This window comes from Lycium barbarum, chromosome 4 (genome assembly GCF_019175385.1).
Source record: "Lycium barbarum isolate Lr01 chromosome 4, ASM1917538v2, whole genome shotgun sequence".
Lineage (NCBI taxonomy): Eukaryota > Viridiplantae > Streptophyta > Magnoliopsida > Solanales > Solanaceae > Lycium > Lycium barbarum.
Window position 1 is genome coordinate 92,662,773 of NC_083340.1, and position 21,016 is coordinate 92,683,788.

Consider the following 21,016-nt stretch of genomic DNA (forward strand, 5'->3'; position numbering starts at 1 on the left):
GAGCTGCAGCTTATTGGTACTACTCTTTTTTATACATAGACTTGGGTACGGCAGAGTCCTGCCCTGTCCTTATGGATTCCTGTATTCTACATATAGAGGCTCGTAGACCAATGCATGTGTTTAGATATTCCATAGTCTTATTACTATATGTTTATATATCGTATTTATACAGCCTTGTTGGCTTATGTTATTGGCACGGTTGCTAATAGTTTCATAATGACGTGCCATTATCATGTGATACATGTCCTTACAACGTATATTGCATATGATCTAGCTTATTTCCAACCTAGAGATAATAATGAGGTACATGTTTAGAGGTACTCGGTAGGTTAGCTCCGGGTGCTCGTCATGACCCTCTAGTTGGGTTATGACAAGGGTTCTCCCTAATCTCAGGCAGTACTGCTGTCTTGCTATCCATAGGCACACTATCTTCCTTTCCTTTGAAGATTATTGAACTTCCTATAAATATTCCTCTTTTAAAGCTTTCATCTCTTCTAGTGCTACAAATTCTTTTTAGTAGTCCCGATTGTCCCTTATACTTATCCCAGGTCACATGCGGCCTTTCTCACTCCTTCTGCTATCCCTTGGAGTACTTTACTGTATATCTAAATGTACCCAAAATTTCTTCGGCGCGAGTGATTCGATTCATGTCCGGAACACAACGTATCGCATTGGCGAAACTTATTCTCCTTCCTATATTTATCTCATGATATACCAGCATTTAATCTATTCTCACTTTTCTTTAGCACATTCTTGAAATATTAGTTCATCTTGAAATTTTGGATCCTTTAAGCCAGTCGTTTCCCTCTTTTGAACTTGGGAATATTGTAGTTCATCTTAGAACTGAATTTGTTTTTCCCCCCATTAGAGGATGTTCTCATATACCAGTAACCTTCGAGTATCTGTCACGACCCAAATCGATGAGCCGTGACAGGAGTCTGACCTCTAGCGACCAAACACCCCTAAACACGCATCTAGAACATTCTGAACATTAAAGCCCATAAATGGCATAAACTGATCTCATAAGAGAGAGACGTCAGAACTCTGTACAATCTGCATATATATACCTGACATGTGGAAGAACAGTTCAAGCCCGCTAGGCTGCTACATATACTGTACATAAAAGAATAGAAGCCAATAAGGCTACATCATCTAGCTACTACATACAACTGTCTACAGACCTCTACTGGGATAAAAGCTGTAGAAAAGAAGGGACAGGGCCCCGTCATACCCATATGCATACACATCCAAAAAGGGCATACCAAGACTGAATGTAGCTCCGGATCAAATGGAGCGTACTGACCACTGTTAGATCTAGAGGTCCTACTGAGCTGGACCACCTGTCTGTCTCCCTGTACCTACAGGCATGAACGCAGCCCCCCGAGCAACGGGGAGTCAGTACAGATAATGTACCAATTATGTAAGGCATAAGAACAACATATGATCATAAGAATCATGGATAACATCTGAACTCATAACTGAAATGACTAACTGCATGAAGTTGTATGAGCTAGTATCAGCCTAAATCTGTATAAATCTGCGTAGCTGACAACGCCTCTGTCAGCACATAATATGCATGCTCATTCCTATCAATGATGGTCGTGCATCTATATGAGTGCGTAGATAACGCCTGATGTTGGTGCGTATATATTGCCTGTAAGCCTCTATGGCATCTCATCATATCATATTGGCTCCTCTGTGGCCATAATCAATATTATCATCATAGTAGTAATGCGTATATAACGCCTATATTTCTTCTCATACTTTACATATATCAAATATTCGCGTATATAACGCCCGATGTGTGTGCATATATAACGCCTTCTAGTCACGGGTCAATATACGTAATATATAATGAATGCAAATGCATGAATAAACTGTATGCGCAGAACTAGCTACACAAGACTGGACCCTTGAATAGAAGAATTACTCATAAATGGGGTAAATGAACATCAAAGACTTACATACTCCTAATACTTCTAAGAGTAGAGTAATATGGAAACTCACTTACTCGCTTGTTTGATCATATCATAGGAATATGCCAAAAGAAGAAAGGAATGACCTTAACATACCTTGGAGTATCTCCAATCGCCCAACCTTCACCTCTTGAACGTGTAAATCTACAATTAAGGTAACATAGGGCTTAATTAGGCTATTTATTTTGCTTACTAACCATCCTCAAATACATATAAAGCTCAACGAACTATAGACAATAATTTCCTTTGTCAGCTTACAACTCTCCAACTCCTCATTCGATCCCACATCAACTACAATACTCACATCAACAATGACAACACATATATATATATCAAAATATATTTAAATCCATTCCCAATCATCTCTTAAAATAACCCTAAGTCACTATCTTGTCTTTCATCCACTTACCACTTCCACAACTATCCCCGCTTCACTTAATATCACTAAAACTCTTGATAACCAACTTAAATACAAAGGTAGAAATCATGTACATACCTTGAGGGGTCAAGAATCCCAAGAATCACTTCGACTTCAACTCCCTAAACACCATAACTTGAAGAAACCAGAGAAGCAACCTTCTTCTTCACCATCTCGGGTTTACGGGGTCCAGGTCTTGTCAAACCTTCACTAATATGATGGAAAATATTTGGAGAGAATATCTTTGGGTTTTTCCTATTTTGGAAGGAGGAAAATATGAAATAGGGTCGTGGACCACCTATTTATACTTGGAAACCAAAAAGGCTACACCATCCGGTTCAACGAGCGGGTCGACGGCCAGTCAATTTGCCTCGTCGACCTGCGCCTGCAGATGCAAGGCTACGGGATCCTATAGACACCGCAGATCGATAGTCCGTCGATCATGTCGACGATGACTGGTGTTCTGCAGATTTTACTGATTCAGTTTAGATCGCGTCGATTCGATTCGCCAACTTTTAACTCTATAAATTGCCAGGAGTATCTGCTGGTACCCTTGTACCTCCAAACTCAGGATCGGGTCTCTATTCCAAGGCATACCCGACTAGGAAACCATAGGTTCTACAACTACGAACACGAGGGGTGTAACATTCTCTCCCCCTTAGGAACAATCGTCCTAGAATGTTCGAACAATCCTGGGTTATAAAATTTCGGCAGAGCTTCCCTTGCACTTATACCAATCCACCCTGCACACAACAACCCCAAATAATTCCACAGAGGGCCACATGCTATAACAAACAATGCTATGGCCTCACACGACCAATCACGACAACTGAAATGAAATAATACCTGGGGGCAATGATGCCTCAGACTGAACCTCTTGTACTGCTGGGAACAAATGCGGGTACTTCATCTTCATTGCCTCTTCCGCTTCCCAAGTCACTTCCTCAACATTCTTACTCCTCCACAAGACTTTAACCGAAGCTACATCCTTGGTCCGCAATTGACGGACCTGTCTGTCCAATATAGCCACTGGAACTTCCTTGTAGGATAACTGCTCGGTCACTCGAATGTCATTCACTGGTATCACTCTTGAAGGATCTCTGATACACTTACGAAGCATTGATACATGAAATACTAGATGTACTGATTCTAACTCAGAAGGCAATTCTAGCTCATATGTCATTGTACCCACTATACGAATAATCTTATATGGCCTAATATATCAAAGGCTCAACTTACCCTTCTTACCAAACCTCATCACTCCCTTCATAGGCGAAACTTTCAGGAACACCCAGTCGCCTATCTCAAACTCTAGCTTATGTCGTTGATTAACCGCATAGGATTTCTGTCGGCTCTGAGCTGTTAGTAACCTCTCTCTAATCACTTTCACCTTATCAACTGCTTGCTGAATTAAGTCTGGGCCTAGTAACTAATTCTCCCCGACATCGAACCACCCTATGGGCGATCTGCATCTCCGCCCATATAATACTCTTTGTAGTAGCGGTCCTTATATATCGTATTAACAATCGAAATGTGGTCGAAAGAAAAAATCTCTATTTGATAGGGCTTAAGGCCTCATAAGGAGCTGTCTGAATACTGGAATGGTAACTATTGTTATATGCAAACTCGATAAGAGGCAAATGATCAGCCCAACTACCTTGAAAGTAAAGTACATAAGATCTTAGCATATCCTCAAGGGTCTGTATAGTAAGCTCTGCTTGTCCATCTGTCTGGGGGTGAAATGCAGTACGAAGACTCACCTGGGTCCCCAATCCTTGTTGAAAAGACTTCCAGAATTCGGCTGTGAACTGTGCTTCCCTATCTAAAATAATGGCTGAAGGAACACCATGAAGTCGTACAATCTCCTTAAGGCAAAGCTTTGCATAATCCTCGGCTGCGTAAGTAGTTCTGACAGGCAGAAAGTGGGCTGACTTTGTAAGCCTATCAACTATGACCCATATCGAATCACACTTCCACTGAGTACGGGGAAAACCTGTAATAAAGTCCATATTAATTACCTCCCACTTCCATGTCGGAATCTCCATAACCTGCAATAGACCTCAAGGCTTCTGGTGCTCTATTTTGACTTGCTGACAATTTGAACACCGAGCGACAAATTTCGCTATATCTCTTTTCATACCATCCCACCAATAAACTTCCTTGAGATCATGGTACATCTTTGTGGAGCCTAGGAGAATACAATAGCGGGAGTAATGTGCTTCTCCCATAATCTGCTGACGGAGTCCTGCAACACTAGGGACACACAATCTACCTCGATACCTGAGTACTCCATCACCTGTGATCAGAAAGGGTATCTTTTCTTTTTGAGGGACTGTATCTCGGCAAAGAACTAGAACAGGATCCTCATACTGACGCTCCTTTATCTCTACTACTAAGGATGATACCGCTGTGTCTTGAACAGTAACTCCTGCATCACCTGAATCTAGCAATCGAACTCCGAGGCAAGCCAATCGATGAACCTCACAGACCATTTCTCTTCTCTCTGGCGACAGATAAGACAAGCTACCCATAGATTTACGATTGAGGGCATCGGCCACTACATTAGCCTTCCCGGGATGATACAGAATATCCACATCATAATCTTTTAACCTCTCCAACCATCGCCTTTGATGCAAGTTCAAGTCCTTCTGCATAAAGATGTACTGGAGGCTCTTATGATTAGTATAGATATCAATATGGACACCGTATAAGTAGTGCCTCCATATCTTCAAGTCATGAATCACTGCCGCTAACTCAAGATCATGGGTTGGATAATTCTTCTCGTGCTTCTTCAACTGTCTAGAAGCATAAGCGACAACCTTACCATGCTGCATCAATACACATCCCAATCCAACACATGAAGCATCACAATATACCAGATAGCCATCTGCTCCCTCTGGAAGAGTTAAAACTGGTGCTGAAGTTAGAAGAGCAAAAAATCCTTCTACAAACTTTCTATAATAACCTGCTAAGCCCAAGAAACTACGTATCTCCGTTGGTGTCGTGGGCCTTGGCTAATGCTTCACAGCCTCAATCTTATGGGCATCCACTCTAACGCCTTCCTCTGAAATAATGTGACCCAGAAAAGCCACAGAGTTACCAGAACGCACACTTAGAAAACTTGGCATACCACTCTTTACCTCGAAGAATTCCAAGCACTATCCGCAGATGTTCTGCATGATCGGCCTCTGACGGCGAATAAACCAGAATATCATCTATGAATACAATCACGAACAAATCTAGAAAGGGCCAGAATACACGATTCATCATATCCATGAATAAAGCTGCGACATTAGTTAGCCCGAACGACATAACACAAAACTCATAATAGCCATATCTAGTCCGGAATGCCGTATTTGGAATGTCCTCTCCTTGACACTGACCTTGTTATATCCTGATTTCAAGTCTATCTTCAAGAAATATTTAGTGCCTTGCAACTGATCGAACAAATCGTCGATCCTCAAGAGCGGATACTTATTCTTTACAGTCACCTTATTCAATTGTATGTAATCAATGCACATCCGCAAAGAGCCATCCTTCTTTCTTACAAATAGTATCGGTGATCCCCACGACGATGTACTAGGCTTGATAAAGCCTTTCTCGAGCAAATCTTTCAACTATTCCTTCAACTCTTTCAACTCCGCAGGTGCCATCCTATAAGGAGGGATAGATATTGGCTGAGTGTCTGGCAATAGTTCAATAGCAAAATCAATCTCCGTCTCTGGGGTAATGCCTGGAAGCTCATCTGGAAAGACTTCTAAAAACTCATTAACCATAGGAACAAACCGAAGAGTCGGCGACTTTGCCTGCACATCTTGAACTCGAACTAGATGAAAAATATACCCTTTTCTAACCATCTTCTCTACCTTAAGGTAGGAAATATACCTACCTCTAGGCGAAATAGCATTGCCCTTCCATTCTAGGACTGGCAAGCCTGGAAACTGGAATCGAACCATCTTTTCTCTACAATCAACAGTAGCATAACAAGAAGCTAACCAGTCTATGCCCATGATAATATCAAAATCAATCATATCTACCTCAATTATATCTGCTACGGTATGGCGGTCACAAACTATAACAACACAGTCTCGGTATACTCGCCTAGCTATAACCGGATCACCAACTAGCGTAGACACTTCAAAAGGTTTAATCAACTCGGGCTCTATCCCTAATTTGCCGGCAACAAAAGTCATAACATATGATAAAGTGGAACCTAGGTCAATCAGTGCATAAACATCGTGGGAGGAAACTGATAATATACTTGTAACAACATCAGGAGACGTCTCATGGTCCTGTCTACTAGCCAATGCATACACGCGGTGCTGAGGACCGCTCGAGCTAGATGCTCCACTCCTCCCCCTACCTTGCCCTGCCTTGGAGGGTGCACTGCAGAAGATGAGCCAGCCATAGACCCTATAGGCTGAACCATACCTGAACTAACCCCAATCGGGCACTCCCTTATCCTGTGGCCTGGCTGTCCACAAGCATAGCAAACATCTGAACCTAACCGACACTGGTTTGCATGTAAATTTCCACACGAAGTACATCGCGAAAACGGGGCCTCATCTGGCCTGACTCTGGTCGGTACTGAGAACCTAACGCTCTAGAACTCTAGCCCACTCCGGAATAAAAAGAACGATCAAATCTCGGACCTGGGAACCATGTAGGTGCATTCACTGCCAACTGATAAGAATACTTGGGATGCTGCTGTCTCTGTCCTCCCCTAAACTCACTAACCATATCAAAAGGTCTAGACCTCTTACCACGGCTCCGGTCACACTCACGCTCTATCCTCCACTGGCGTTTACAATCCTCCAAATTCTGTGCATATGCCTGTATACAGGAGATGTCCATGCCTGGCTGTAATACAGCAGTCGTGCACTCATCTATCAAGTGTGGCCCTACACCGGCCACAAAGCGATGAACTCTATCCTCCATCTCAGCCATCATGGCTGGGGCATACCGATCCAAGGAATAGAAGTGTACACAATACTCTTGCACATTCATACTACCCTGCTCAATACGTAGGAACCTGTCTGCTTGGGCCCGTCGGACCTCTGAAGGCAAATAATGGCGAAGAAAAGCATCTGAGAACTCTCGCCACACTGCTGGAGGGGAATTTTCTCCCCTAGATAAATCCCATGCCTGATACCACTGTATCGAAATATCTCAGAGTCTATATGAAACCAACTCTACCGACTTAACTTCATCTGCGTGCATAACCCTCAAGGTCCTCTGCATACCATCAATGAAATTCTGGGGGTCCATATTTTGCTTTACCATATAAAACTCAGGACGACCTAACCTAAGGAAGGTCTTAACCCTCGAACTACTAGCCCTGTCTGCTGGGTCAACACCAACTCCCTATCGTTGTGCCTGGGCGACTACTATTCTGGTCAACAACCGTACAACATCTCGTACATCCTGGGCCTCTGCATCTGGCTGAGGAACTGAGGCTGGTGCTTGAGGAGGGGCATGCGATGTCTCAGACAACCCCTCACTCTGAATCTCCTCTTGGGCCCTTGTGGCCGGGTTCTACTAGTGGCCTCACCGGCCACCCTCTAACCCTTCTGGGTAGCTGTAGCTTTCTTGCGGGGTATCGTTGAAATCAGAACAATTCATCAGAAGCGAACACTTAACACAGGGCTCTATCGCAGAATCTAAGAGAGAAAGAATGACATCATCTTAAATGTCCTGTAGCTTCTGGTTTATGAGTGTGGGGCACAACACGCCCGTAAACAAGACTCTACTAGACACGGTCTGTAGACAACCCTAGGATGAAACTACTCTGATACCACTTTTGTCACGACCCAAACGGATGAGCCTTGATCGGAGTCTGACCTCTAGCGACCAAAAACCCCTAAACACGCATCTGAAACATACTGAACATCAAAGCCCATAAATGGCATAAACTGATCTCATAAGAGAAAGACATCAGAACTCTGTACGATCTGAATAGGCAAAAGCCATAGATAGCCCCCTAAACTTTTCCACATTTTCCTGTGAGGTACATAAACCGAGGGTTGTACCTATTGGGTACCTAAACCAGTCCGAATTCGATCCCATTGGGTACCTTTTTCACAATAATCAGCAAAATTAGGAGAGTGTATTACACTCTCCCCGACGTGACAACGTTGTCAAATAAAAACATGACACGTGGCGGCAGGGTCTATCATAATAATTAAAAAATAAATTATACAACACCCCCCCCCCCCCCGCTCCCCTATTTTCATCTCCAGCCGCTGCTCCCCCACTACTAGCCGCCGCACCACCACCCCCAACCGCTGTACCCTCACCCCCAGCAGCCATCCGCCCACCCCACCAACAATTATTCATCTTTTCTTCCTTCATTTAGGTCCACCAATGCCTTTCCAAGACCAACCCCTCCTTTTTTATCCCTTTCTTTCCCCTCTCCTTAGGATCCTTTTTTACTTCTTCACCGTCGAATCCGGCGACGGCCACCGCTGGACCACCACTAAAATTATGGTCCTTGCATCTTTAAAATTCTTGCTAAATATAAGTTAATTAATGAAAGCTGAGAATGCACACTTCATAAAAAAAAGAGTGCTAACAGTGGTGAGACAAAAGAGAGTGCTAACAGTGGTGAGTCTCCATTTTTTCCGGTGAACAAGATGGTGATAGTGACGGTGCTTTTTAGATTTAGAAAATAAAAATAAAAAATGGTGATCAAAAGAAACATCTAATTCACAAATTATTTTTATACAAAGAATCAAAAGAAACAAAAAAAAAGAATAAAAAAAAAATTGAAGAAGAGAAGTAGTGGTGGAGAAGACGAAGAGGGGTGAGGGGAGGTGACTGACGGGGCTGTCCAGTTTTTAGTTTTTTTTTTTTTAATTTAATTTAAGTCATATTTTAAAAGAGGTAAGCTTTCAACTAAAAAAAATTAGTATTGAAGAGTACTTCACACGCCCAAGGAGAGTGCATTTCACTTTTTTTGCCACATCAGCAAAAAGTATTTATGTGGTACAAATTCGGACTAGTTTAGGTACCCAATAGGCACAACCCTCGGTTTAGGTACCCCAGAGGAAAATATGGCAAAGTTTAGGGGGCTATCTATGAATTTTGCCATCTGCATATATATACACGACATGCGGAAGAACAGTGCAAGCCCGCTAGGCTGCTACATATATTGTACACAAAAGAATAGAAGCCGACAAGGCTACATCATCTAACTACTACATATGACTATCTACAGATCTCTACTGGGATAAAAGTTGTAGAAAAGACAGGACAGGGCCCCGTCATGCCCATATGCATACACATCCAAAAATGGCATACCAAAACTGACTGTAGCTCCGGATCAAATGGAGCATACTGACCACTGCTAAATCTAGAGGTCCTACTGAGCTGGACCACCTGCCTGTCTCCCTTACCTGTGGGCATGAACGCAACCCCCCTGAGCAACGAGGAGTCAGTACGGATAATGTACCGAGTATGTAAGGCATAAGAACAACATATGAACATAAGAATCATGGATAAGATATGAACTCATAACTGAAATGACTGATTGCATGAACTTGTATGAAGAAGTATCTACCTAAATCTGCGTAACTGACAATGCCTCTATGGGCACATAATATGCATGCTCATACCTATCAATGATGGTCGTGCATCTATATGAGTCTGAGTGCCTGTCATCAACCGAGTCTGAGTGCCTGTCATCAACCCGTCATGATGTTTTGTGTATATATATATATATATAAACTTCTAGAGTAAAACTTTCCCCTACTCGTTAACTTCCTTTCCCTTATCAATATCTCTTCGTTATCTCTTACTTACCAATTTATAAATCATAAAACTGCATTTGAATTCTTAGTGTCAACTTTCCTTATATCTTCAACAAATCTCAATTCTCCGAAATCTCGAGTGCACTCATTCCAACTCCTTTGATTACTAATCATTTTTTTCCCTTCCGGGGTTCTTCCCTTAACTTAAAATCATTCTAAAACTTCTCTTTGAAAGCGTCTTATAATGGTTCATTCAATCATGCCTTACCAAACATCTGATTATCATATTTTCCATTCATTCTTTGTTTATAGCATAGATTCAAACAATTCAATTTGTAAAAATTTTGACAGAGTTTCCTCTATACTTCTTACTGCCTCATTCCTGCACACAGCCCAGAAAACATATCCAATGTCTCACAAGGCGATCATAAATACCCGTAACATCTAGTTCATGTTCTTATATCAAAGTCTATCAATATCAATAAGGCAGGAAACATACCTTTTGGAGTATCAACTTCAATTCTCATCAATTACCTCATAGCGACATATTTAGGATTAGAATCAGGGGCATCACATCCTATAATTTAGCTCTACGACACGATCTAAGATGCGGACGAAAGGTTAATCATTCCTGAATGCCCTGCAGCCTCTTATTTATAAGTGTGGTGTGCTTCACACCCATAAACAAGACTCTACTGGACACGGCTTGTAGACACTCGCTAGGACAAACTGCTCTGATACCACTTTTTTCACGACCCAACTAGAGGGACATGACAGGCACCCAGAGCTAACACACCGAGCACCTCTAAACATACATCTCATAATCATTTTTTGGTGAACCATAAAAATAGCTCGTGGATATCATAATCTGTAAGGACATATATCACAACATAACGACACATCTGTCACGACCCAACCCCGTGGGCCATGACTAGTGCCCGACCTGGACACCCGTATACGTACCTGTTAAATATAGTCATACAAAATCTAAGAACAATATGGAAACTTGTAAAGGAACTCCAAGGTTCACAACGTCATCATATATATATGTCCAGATAAACTGTCTCCTGAGGAGTCATAACTGATCAAATCATAAAATGATCCGCAAGCTGACAAGGCTGCCACTACACGTCAATATCATGTCATATGCTAGCCGACAAGGCTGCCATTATAGACGAACGTATACATAGCACAACGTATAGACACAGCTGAACAAAACTTATACACAACCCACGCATATGTCTACAGACCTCTAAGAGTATCATCTGTGAAATATGACGGGACAGGGCCCCGTCGTACCCCTGGACAAACATATACATATACAATATAAGATCTGAACCAAAGTCTAAACTCCGGAACAACGGAGCTCTCCGAGACAGCTGAGTAGAAGTCCTATGCTGAAGGGTCACCAAACCGACTATCTGTACCTGCGGGCATGAAACGCAGCCCCCCGAAGAAAGGGGGTCAGTACGGAATATGTACTGAGTATATAAAGCATGAAATACAGTAAAAAGGATCATGACTGAAATAGGGAGTACAGAAAACAAGTACAATGTCCAGAATACCAAAACGCTTGCCCTTTTGAAACATAAAGCATGCATGTCAATATCATATATCATACCCGGCCCATTATGGGACTCGGTGAACATGGTCGCCACCCCATCTTTGGCGCCATAACACAGCATAACTCCATAAATACATCATAAGGCCATCACACAGCATAACTCCATAAACACATCATAACGCCATAACACAGCATAACACCATCATATATATACCGTACCCGGCCCTTTAGTGAGGGACTCGGTGAACAATGCAGTGAAACTGTGCACGATAACATACCCGGCCCGGGACTCGGTGAAGGACATATTGAGGCATGCACGAGCAGAGTAGTGAGCAACCATATGCAATTTAAAACATTATCAAGACTCAAACGGAATAAGAAAAAGAAATTAACACCTAAGTATCAATAGTGACAATCATATCAAATATCCCTCGAATGTCATCATAAATAATATAAAAATAACCTTAGGAATCATAGACATATGTCAATATAGTATGAAATAGCTTATAGAAGTCAAGGACATTAGTTATCGTAGAGTTTCCAAGAATAAGAACTTATATATATATCGACTACTATCCAACGTATAGAAAACTGAAGAGGGAAGCTCAATCATTTTAAGAGTTCTAACATCAAGATGTGAATAAGAATCATGAATCACACTCGAAACATATGAATAGAATTACCCCAAAGCTCATATCATTTGTCACTTAAATCTATGACATGCCAAAAGAAAGAAGGGACGGCTTTACATACCTGCTGAAGGTTATTCGTAATCTCGTTCGCTTCGTCGCCCCTTTAGCCTATTTAATATAAAAGTAACGCTATTGTTATATCCCGTGTTTTCACACGCTTGGAAAAATTTGAGATATCTTTGATTTGTGAGAAATAAGGTCAAAAATTTAATTTTTACTTGACATAGGAGTTGTGCATGAAAGAATGTCGATGCGGGAGTGTCGTACAAGGCTAAGGGCAAATTTGAGATTTTGGAAATTTGTTTCGGGAATTACAAAACGAGTTTTGTTTTACGAATTGGGCTCAACAAAATTGAGAGAAAATTGAGGCCCAAGACCACAAAGTGGCCGGCCATAGCCCACAAATAGCAAGCCCATGAATTAAATTGGTCATGTGATGATCATGTGACTAGTTAATTAAGGGAGCATGCTATATAGTCAACTTCATCCTTAGAACATTCAAGAAAGAAGCAAAACAAGAAATTGAGAGCAAAAAAATAAGGGCCTATTCGGCTTGGCCATAGAAATTTCACCCTTGGAAATCTTGCTCCTAAAATTTTTCTCTTGGTGAATTTATACTAAGTTGAGGTCCCTTTATAACTTGGTGCAATTGTTTGGAAAGAAAGAGCACTTGTTTGTTCAATATGACAACTTATTCAAGTGAAGAAGATTGAAGAAAAAGGTAAGAATTCATTCTATGTTGTTATGTTATGAAGGTTTGTTTGTGTTGTAGTATATAGAAATGAGTTGAAAGTATGGAAAAATTGAAGTTTGCAAAGTGGGTTTGGGATGTAGAGTGTGGCCGTGTGGGTGAGTGATTGTATAGTTGTGATTAGTTGAATTTTAGGTTGCATTCTAGTTGTGTGTAGGATGGAATGCATATTGGAAATGAAAGTTGAATAAATTTGATGGAAGATGGAAAAATTGAATATGGCCGTGTGGTTTAGGCATTGAAATGGGAATGAATTAATTTTGTTTAACATGTTAGTTGTGTTGTGGTGATGCTTGCAATGTAAATGAAGATAATACGAAATGAGTTTGCATTGAAATGGAAAGTAGAAGTTTATGTCGTTTTATGATGATTTTATGACATTATGAAAATGGAGTTGTTAAGGATACAAATTATGATGATCATTGATGGATTTGGAAGATGGAAACATGTTATGGATATGTATGCCAAAGATTAAAAGTTTTGGATGAAATACGATCTTGGTGGAAAATTGTATATCTTGTATATTGTGTGAATATTATGTGATAACTATTTGAACTGCTTCTAACCTATATGGTGATGATCTTGATTAACGATGAACATGAAAATATTGAGTTTAGTTTGGAAGTGTGAAGTCGGAATGGACGTTATTGCATTATGTCGGAAAATAGAACTAGTGGCCTTATATTGTGCTATATTGTAATAATTGTTGACTTTGTTGAGGTTGTTGGGTTGTTGTTGCTACTATTTGAGCCGAGATGATTCTCGGGGGTGCTATATTTATAGGGGAGGTGCTGCCGAAATTTCGGTAGCCAAAAATGAAGTTAAGCGAATTTTAAGCTTTGAAATCCCTAATTGGTAACTTTGACCATTTGCAGATTTTGGACGAAACGGAACTTAAGTTTTGGGCAAGCGTAAATCGTATAAAAGGTATGTAAGGCTACCTATTTCTTCCTTTGGCATGTCTTAGTATGCTAGGTCGATATCGGAACCCCGGGAGCAATTCTGCTCCACGAAATCCGAATTAGAAAACGACTACTATTCATTCAATTCTATTGAAGCCTAATGACCCTATTTTGGCTAGAAAGTAACCAAATGTCCGAAACTTGTGCGAACGTAGTCAGATCACTCCGAAACCTTTATGTATGATTCCATAGACCTCAAATGTCCATAAATCATGTCCGCCACCTCGACTTGACCCGAGGTGGGCCCGCTAAGTCCGAAACCCCTCTGTCAGCCCTATAAGGTTTATTTTGACATAATGTTGGGAAAAGGCTTTCACTTATGAATTTGACCTCTATAAAATAATGTTTGGCTCGCCACGATATTTAAACTATATTTTAAACCACAACGACCATTTTAGAAATATTTTGTGAAATGAACCCGATTTGGTTAATTATCAGAATTACTTCGACCACTGGGTCAACTTATGATTTTATTAACTTTATAAAAGTATTTCGACATTTTAAATTACAGTTTTGAAATATAAACATAACCTTGGGAGAACTTTCGTGAAGCAAACCCCGTAATGACCACTTGCTCAGTTTAGTTAGACTAACGGGCCGACGTATAACCATATTGGGCCCTATAGCTATTCCGATCCATAAAAATTGAATTAGCCGTCCATGATTCAATTCGTGCCCATTATTTTGATACCGTTCATAGGTCCTCGGGCCGGTTATCGATCACGCGAATTATGACAAGTCGACCATATGCTCTTTTTGCTGACGTGAGTATCCGAGTATAAGCATTTCGATACAAGCGCCCCGCTAGGGCGATTCTGATATAAGTATTCAGATATGACTATTTTGATCGAATCATCCGTTATGAATATTCCGATAGTATGTTCACTCACTCTCGCAAGTCTTATGAAACGCTTGGATATGTAAAATGACTCCACACGTTCTGTTTTGATACGTTCGTAACGATTTTGTGGTCAACGTGTCCGTGAATATCACGTATCAATTCTGATCGTTCCGAAATACGTCTGAAATCCTCAAATGTCAATATGTGCTCACATCTATCGAGTCTGAAAGTGTGTGTATCTGATCTCTCACTAATCCGCTTATATAAGCTATGCTGTCGTGCGCTACCTTCCTATGTTGCCTATGATGTTCTGAAATAAAACCGTGAGGGGTGGTCTGGGCTGCGCTCGATCCCCAAAGCGGATAGTATCTGCACTGTGTGATTCGATACCAGGAAAACGCGTTGGGAGTGTACTGGGCGGAGCTCGAGCTCCCGAGACTGATCCGTGACCCGTGTACTGGGCAGAGCTCGAGCGGGAAAAACGGCAGTTTCTGCATGGGATGACCACTGTACTGGGCCGAGCTCGAGGTGGCATACCCTTTGTAGACGCGTACTTTGATATGATATGATTTGCTATGATCTGATACGATATAATTGTGTATGGTGTGACCACTGTACTGGGCTGAGCTCGAGGTGGTACACTCTCTGTAAACATCCTATGATTCTCAGGTTGCAATATCTGATTCGATACGCTACGGCGTTCTGATGCGACTCTATTGTGCACTATGTGTGATCTGTGTCTGGAAAGTAAGTTTTGATATCCTGTTCGTCCTGTATTCCAATCGGCATACCATATTGTCTGAGCACTCGGTAAGTTCCGTATTCCTTTTGATATATGGCGTTATCTTAGCATTCTGTATGTCCTGCCTTCCGTCTGACACATGAATCAGGTAGACATAAGTTGCGTCTGAGAACTCTGTACCCTTGGTAACCCGTCTGGCAGATTATAGCGGTTTATATGATATGTGACGATCTGTATGACCTTGACCTGGGAAGTGAGTGACTTTGATATTCCGGACTAATTACTTATTCTTGTACCGCTTATTTCGATTATAGTTCTGATTTCTGTATTCCATGCTTTACATACTCAGTACATATTTCGTACTGACCCCCTTCCTTCGGGGGCTGCGTTTCATGCCCGCAGGTACAGGAGCTTACAGTGGTGATCCGCTAGCCTAGGGTACACGGTCTGCTATTTGGAGTGCTCCTTTGATCCGGAGCCCATACTTTTGGTACAGAACTCTTGTTGAATATGGTTTCGTGTTTATGATTTCTGTTGGGTACGGCGGGGCCCTGTCCCGTCATATGATTCTGTTGTCTGTATTAGAGGCCTGTAGTCATGCTTGTGGGTCATGGGTCGTGTTTGGTCAGCGATGTTTGTTTGATTTGTGCCAGTCTGTTCCTTCGCTACGTTAATATGGTTGACCTATGTTTTATGACATAAATAATGGTTTAAACGATATGCTTATAATTTAGGACGCATAAGTAAGATTTGGTCGGTAAGTACGTATGAGTGTCCACGTCGGACACTAGTCGCGGCCTACGGGGTTGGGTCGTGACAGCTATCGTTAGTAACTATACTTCCTAGCTCATAAATCTATGACCAATCACCTATAGAACTTATTCTTTAACTTATACTTTCTCGATTAGGGTTTTTTGTTAGTTAAAGACTTAACGAAAATCGGGCAGCATTTCCACTATATATTCGCCTAACCCGAATTTTCAATTATCCTCCTGTTAACACAGAAATACCAACAACAATAGTAATAGAAATATTCATATCAAACCCTTAAAATCCAGCCCATAAACAACTCAATTAACCCAATAACCTTTCTTAATCCTTTTCCAATCCAAATCCTTAATAGTTAAGATTATACACCAAATAGATCAACATATGCTTTGTATACGATACCTTATACACTTCTTTCCTCCAAATTTAGGAGCCACATCATCAACAACACGACAACAACAAGAGCAACAACACATGAACATAAAACCACACTTTTAATCTTTTAGCTCAACAAGAACAGTCCACCACTTTATGAAAATTTAATCCAATTCATATTTCAACAATTCCATATAATACAAATTCATCTCTCCATTACAACATCTTTAACTCCAATTACATTTCAAGATGAAGAAATCTTACCTTGAATTGATTCAATCTGTCCTAATCGTAACTTAAAAACACACACATTTTTTTTTTTGGAGGACATCCATTTTAATTTGGCGCAAGGGTCCTTCTTGAGTTGTGTTTAACTTCACATATATTATCCATATAACTTGTCATATGTCTTTAAAAAAAAATCTCAACATGTGGACCCCACCTCAGCTTACGAATAATCCAACGTACAGAAATACGGGATATAACAACATCTCTATATAATCTTCAACAATTATGTCCATCATCACCAGCCGACAAGGCTATTAAAATGTTACACAAAGACATGAACCGGTAGGATTAGGAAACGTCCAACTGTGCACACATGTCTACGAGCCTCTACATAGAATACAAGTGACCGTAAAGACTAATACTAATAGACTGTAGCTCCGAAGTAAGTGGAGTGCTCTTGAGAATCCGATGATAAAGCACCTACGAATTTGATTCGTCTCCCTGTCTACCTGCGGGCATGAACGCAGCGTCCACAAGAAAGGACGTCAGTACGAGCACTGTACTGAGTATGTAAGGCATGAATAGTAACATAAACAAGAATAAAGAAGCATGACATAAAGAGATAACCTGTATATCTTATTTCCTCTTAAGGCGGATACCATGCATGCTACCTTTAACTTTTAAAATCAACATCATAAATATATATATAAGTAAACTGCCCGACCATATAGGTACGGTGTTATGCTGCCCGACCATATAGGCGCGGTGTTATCATCATTAGCCCGCATCCGGGTAATCATCTCACGCTGCCCACTAGTGGTGTCTGCCCGTGCCCTGTAGACACGGTGTTATTATCATTATCCATAAGCCGCCCAATACGCCCATCGTAGTGGTGTCCGCCCGGCCAACTAGGCCCGGTGTAATCATACATATACATAAGCATGCATGAGAGCCAAAATAAAAGCTACAACTCTATCGGAGTGACGTAAGGTCGGTAACCTCCAATTATGTTATGGAACAATCATCATCGCTATATCTCACCTTGAAGGAACAATTATTATAAGGTGAGATCAACAACCATGAATAAAATCAAGAAATTCATGAAATAAACTCAATAATCTCATAATAGCATCAAATCCATAAGCTTTGGAGTTTCTAGAATGGGATCATCATCATCATCATCGTTATCATCACAACAAACATCTATCTTTGGCATCATAAGAACCTTGAGAATCATAAACTTTTAGCTTTTTTGGGAAATAGAATATTATGGAAAACACGTATGAGTTCATAAGAAAAGAATCATGCCTTTAGAAAGAAAGGGTTTAGCCTTAACATAACTTTTCGGTCTCCTACTACTTAACGCTCATCCTCCCAAGCTCGTAAATCTACATTCAAGAAAATTTACATTGTTATTAGGCTTATCGTCATATGCTTGTCTTAAGCCCTCAAATTAATTCCTTTTAAAATCTACCGAAATTCGGGCAGCATCTCCCCTGTTTATATCCCTAGCCCGAAATCATAATACCAACAAAACAACAACAATGGCAATACTAATATCAACACCATTATACTCTATGAAACATCCTACGCGATGTTTTTCCCTAATTTCTCAACCAACCATAACAATATCCATAATACCATAATCAATGAATTATATTGAATTTAATCCCAAATTAATCCAAAATCTCCTTTCAAATTCATCCCATAGTTATCATCTCCAATTCAATACTTTGTGACTTCTCCACTTTGATTCTTTTCATTTATAGGACATGCTAAACCTTCAAATCAACTTAATTATGAGAAATAGGATGGAGAACATACCTTACACTAGAAGAACTTCACCCCACTCAACTTCTTCCAAAACCAAGTTCATCACAACATTTAGTAAAGACAAGAACAATCCTTATCCATGAATTAGCTAGGGGTTTTGGAATTGATCCTCTTTTGTGATGGTATAGAATGTTTTGGAATGTGGAGAACCTTTAAGAACACTCTTATAATGGAGAGAGAAGTATGGGAGATTCTAGAGAGGTGTGGAGGTATTAGGAGATTTCTAGAGGGTTGTGAAGTTGAAGAAAAATAAATAAAATGAAGTGTAGAGGCCCTTTTATAGGTTCCAAATTCGGATTGGGCTGGGTTACCACATATGTGGGCTTTTAAGTGAGCTTTCCGGATTTTTCCCCCAGGTTCGGATTCCTCTGGCTATCCGTTTTAAAATGCCCATAACTCCCTACTCCGATGTCGTATTGATGAACGGTTTGTTGCGTTGGAAACTAGACTCAAAGAAATTCATTTTAGGCTTTTGAAACAACTTAAAACTCCTGATATACCCAGAGATATACCCCTCTAAAGTTGACCCAAAAATTTGTCCAAAATTCAGCCAACTTTTTTCCAAATTTTCGACAACTTATTTTCTTCGATTCGCTTAGTCCTGGAATCTTCCGAAACTCTCCATACATGATATTTGTTGTTAATCATACTTGATAATGGTCATATACTTTGGTTCCAAGATTGTCCTTCCCGGTTATGACTTACGAGATCGTAATTCTTCTTTTACTTCATTGCTACGTACTTTCCATGGCTTGTACCATCCAAAAATTCATGGGACGTCTCCGATACTCCATTTATACAGTGAAGTATGTGTAATGCTCATTCTCTTAAAGTGAGAGGTGTACTAGTACATTGATATATCGCGCGTCCGAGGTTCATTCCGGAGTGGTGGTTTGTGCTTGGGTCCGAGTAGTATTCCGGAACGAATGGTACATGGACACCATGGGTCCCCTGCAGGTCATGATTACTGAGCAATGACATCTGTTACCATGTGTGTACAGTGAGTGAGGTTATTGTGGTAAACTTATTTTCGTTGTAGCTTACGTGATTGTGATTCTTGACATCTTGGTGATTTGATTGTGATTATCCTTGGTTGATTTGTTATGATCTATTGATATTAAGTTATGTTGACTGGCTTGCTTATTAAATTGATTTGATGAAACATGCATGATACTAATCTTAGTCGGTCTATGATTTCTACCAGTACATTGTGTTTGTATTGATACTACCTTGCTGCATTCATTTGAGTGCAGATTGTGATATGGAGGTCGTTACTCGCCCTCACATCTAGCTTGGTGGAAGTTTACTGACAGATTTTAGGGTGAGCTTCTTCCCATGCCAGGCCGCCTGAAGATCTTCCTCTTATGATGTCTTTTCGTATTCTGGACATTATGGCTATTTATTAGTCAGATTGCATTTCTTAGACATATTTTAGATTAGATTCCTGTACGATGACTTTTGGATTTGGGGATTTTGTAATAGTTAGAACTTCCACATGTATTTTAGTATTTTATGGCATGACTTATTTAGTTTACTTGATGTGTGAATGAGTATAATTGCCTAACTTGGTTAATATAAAATTGGATCTAAATGATTAGATGTCCCGTGTATTGGTTCACCCACTAGGATTTAGTTGGGTACCAGTCATGGCGGGTTGGGTCGTGGCAAAAACAATCTGTTACAAACTCACTGAAATACGAAATTAGACCGCAAGTAAGTACTCAACTATCTTAGTAATATTTTCACACCCTATTCCTAGTGGACTTCAACCCTAGCCTAGTTGAGTTACTATATTTGACAACATCCATTTTACGCCATTTAGTAGGTGTAATTTGAGCGTATCAAATTTTGGCGCCGTTGCCGGGGGATACTGTTTGAAATTACTAAGTTATGTGTGCATTTCTTTAAGTATCTTTCTATTCCATCAATCTTTTTTGCTGTTTTGTGTGAACTAGGTGATCATGGCCAACAAAGGAGGACGTGGAGCAGCTGGTGGTAGGGGTGTACAAGTAGCGCCCCCAGCATTGAAAATTGAGGAAAAGGAGAATGTATTTGCGGATTATATGCAGGAGATGGAATATGCATATGCTATTCTTCCACCTAGGGTTAATGCCACAA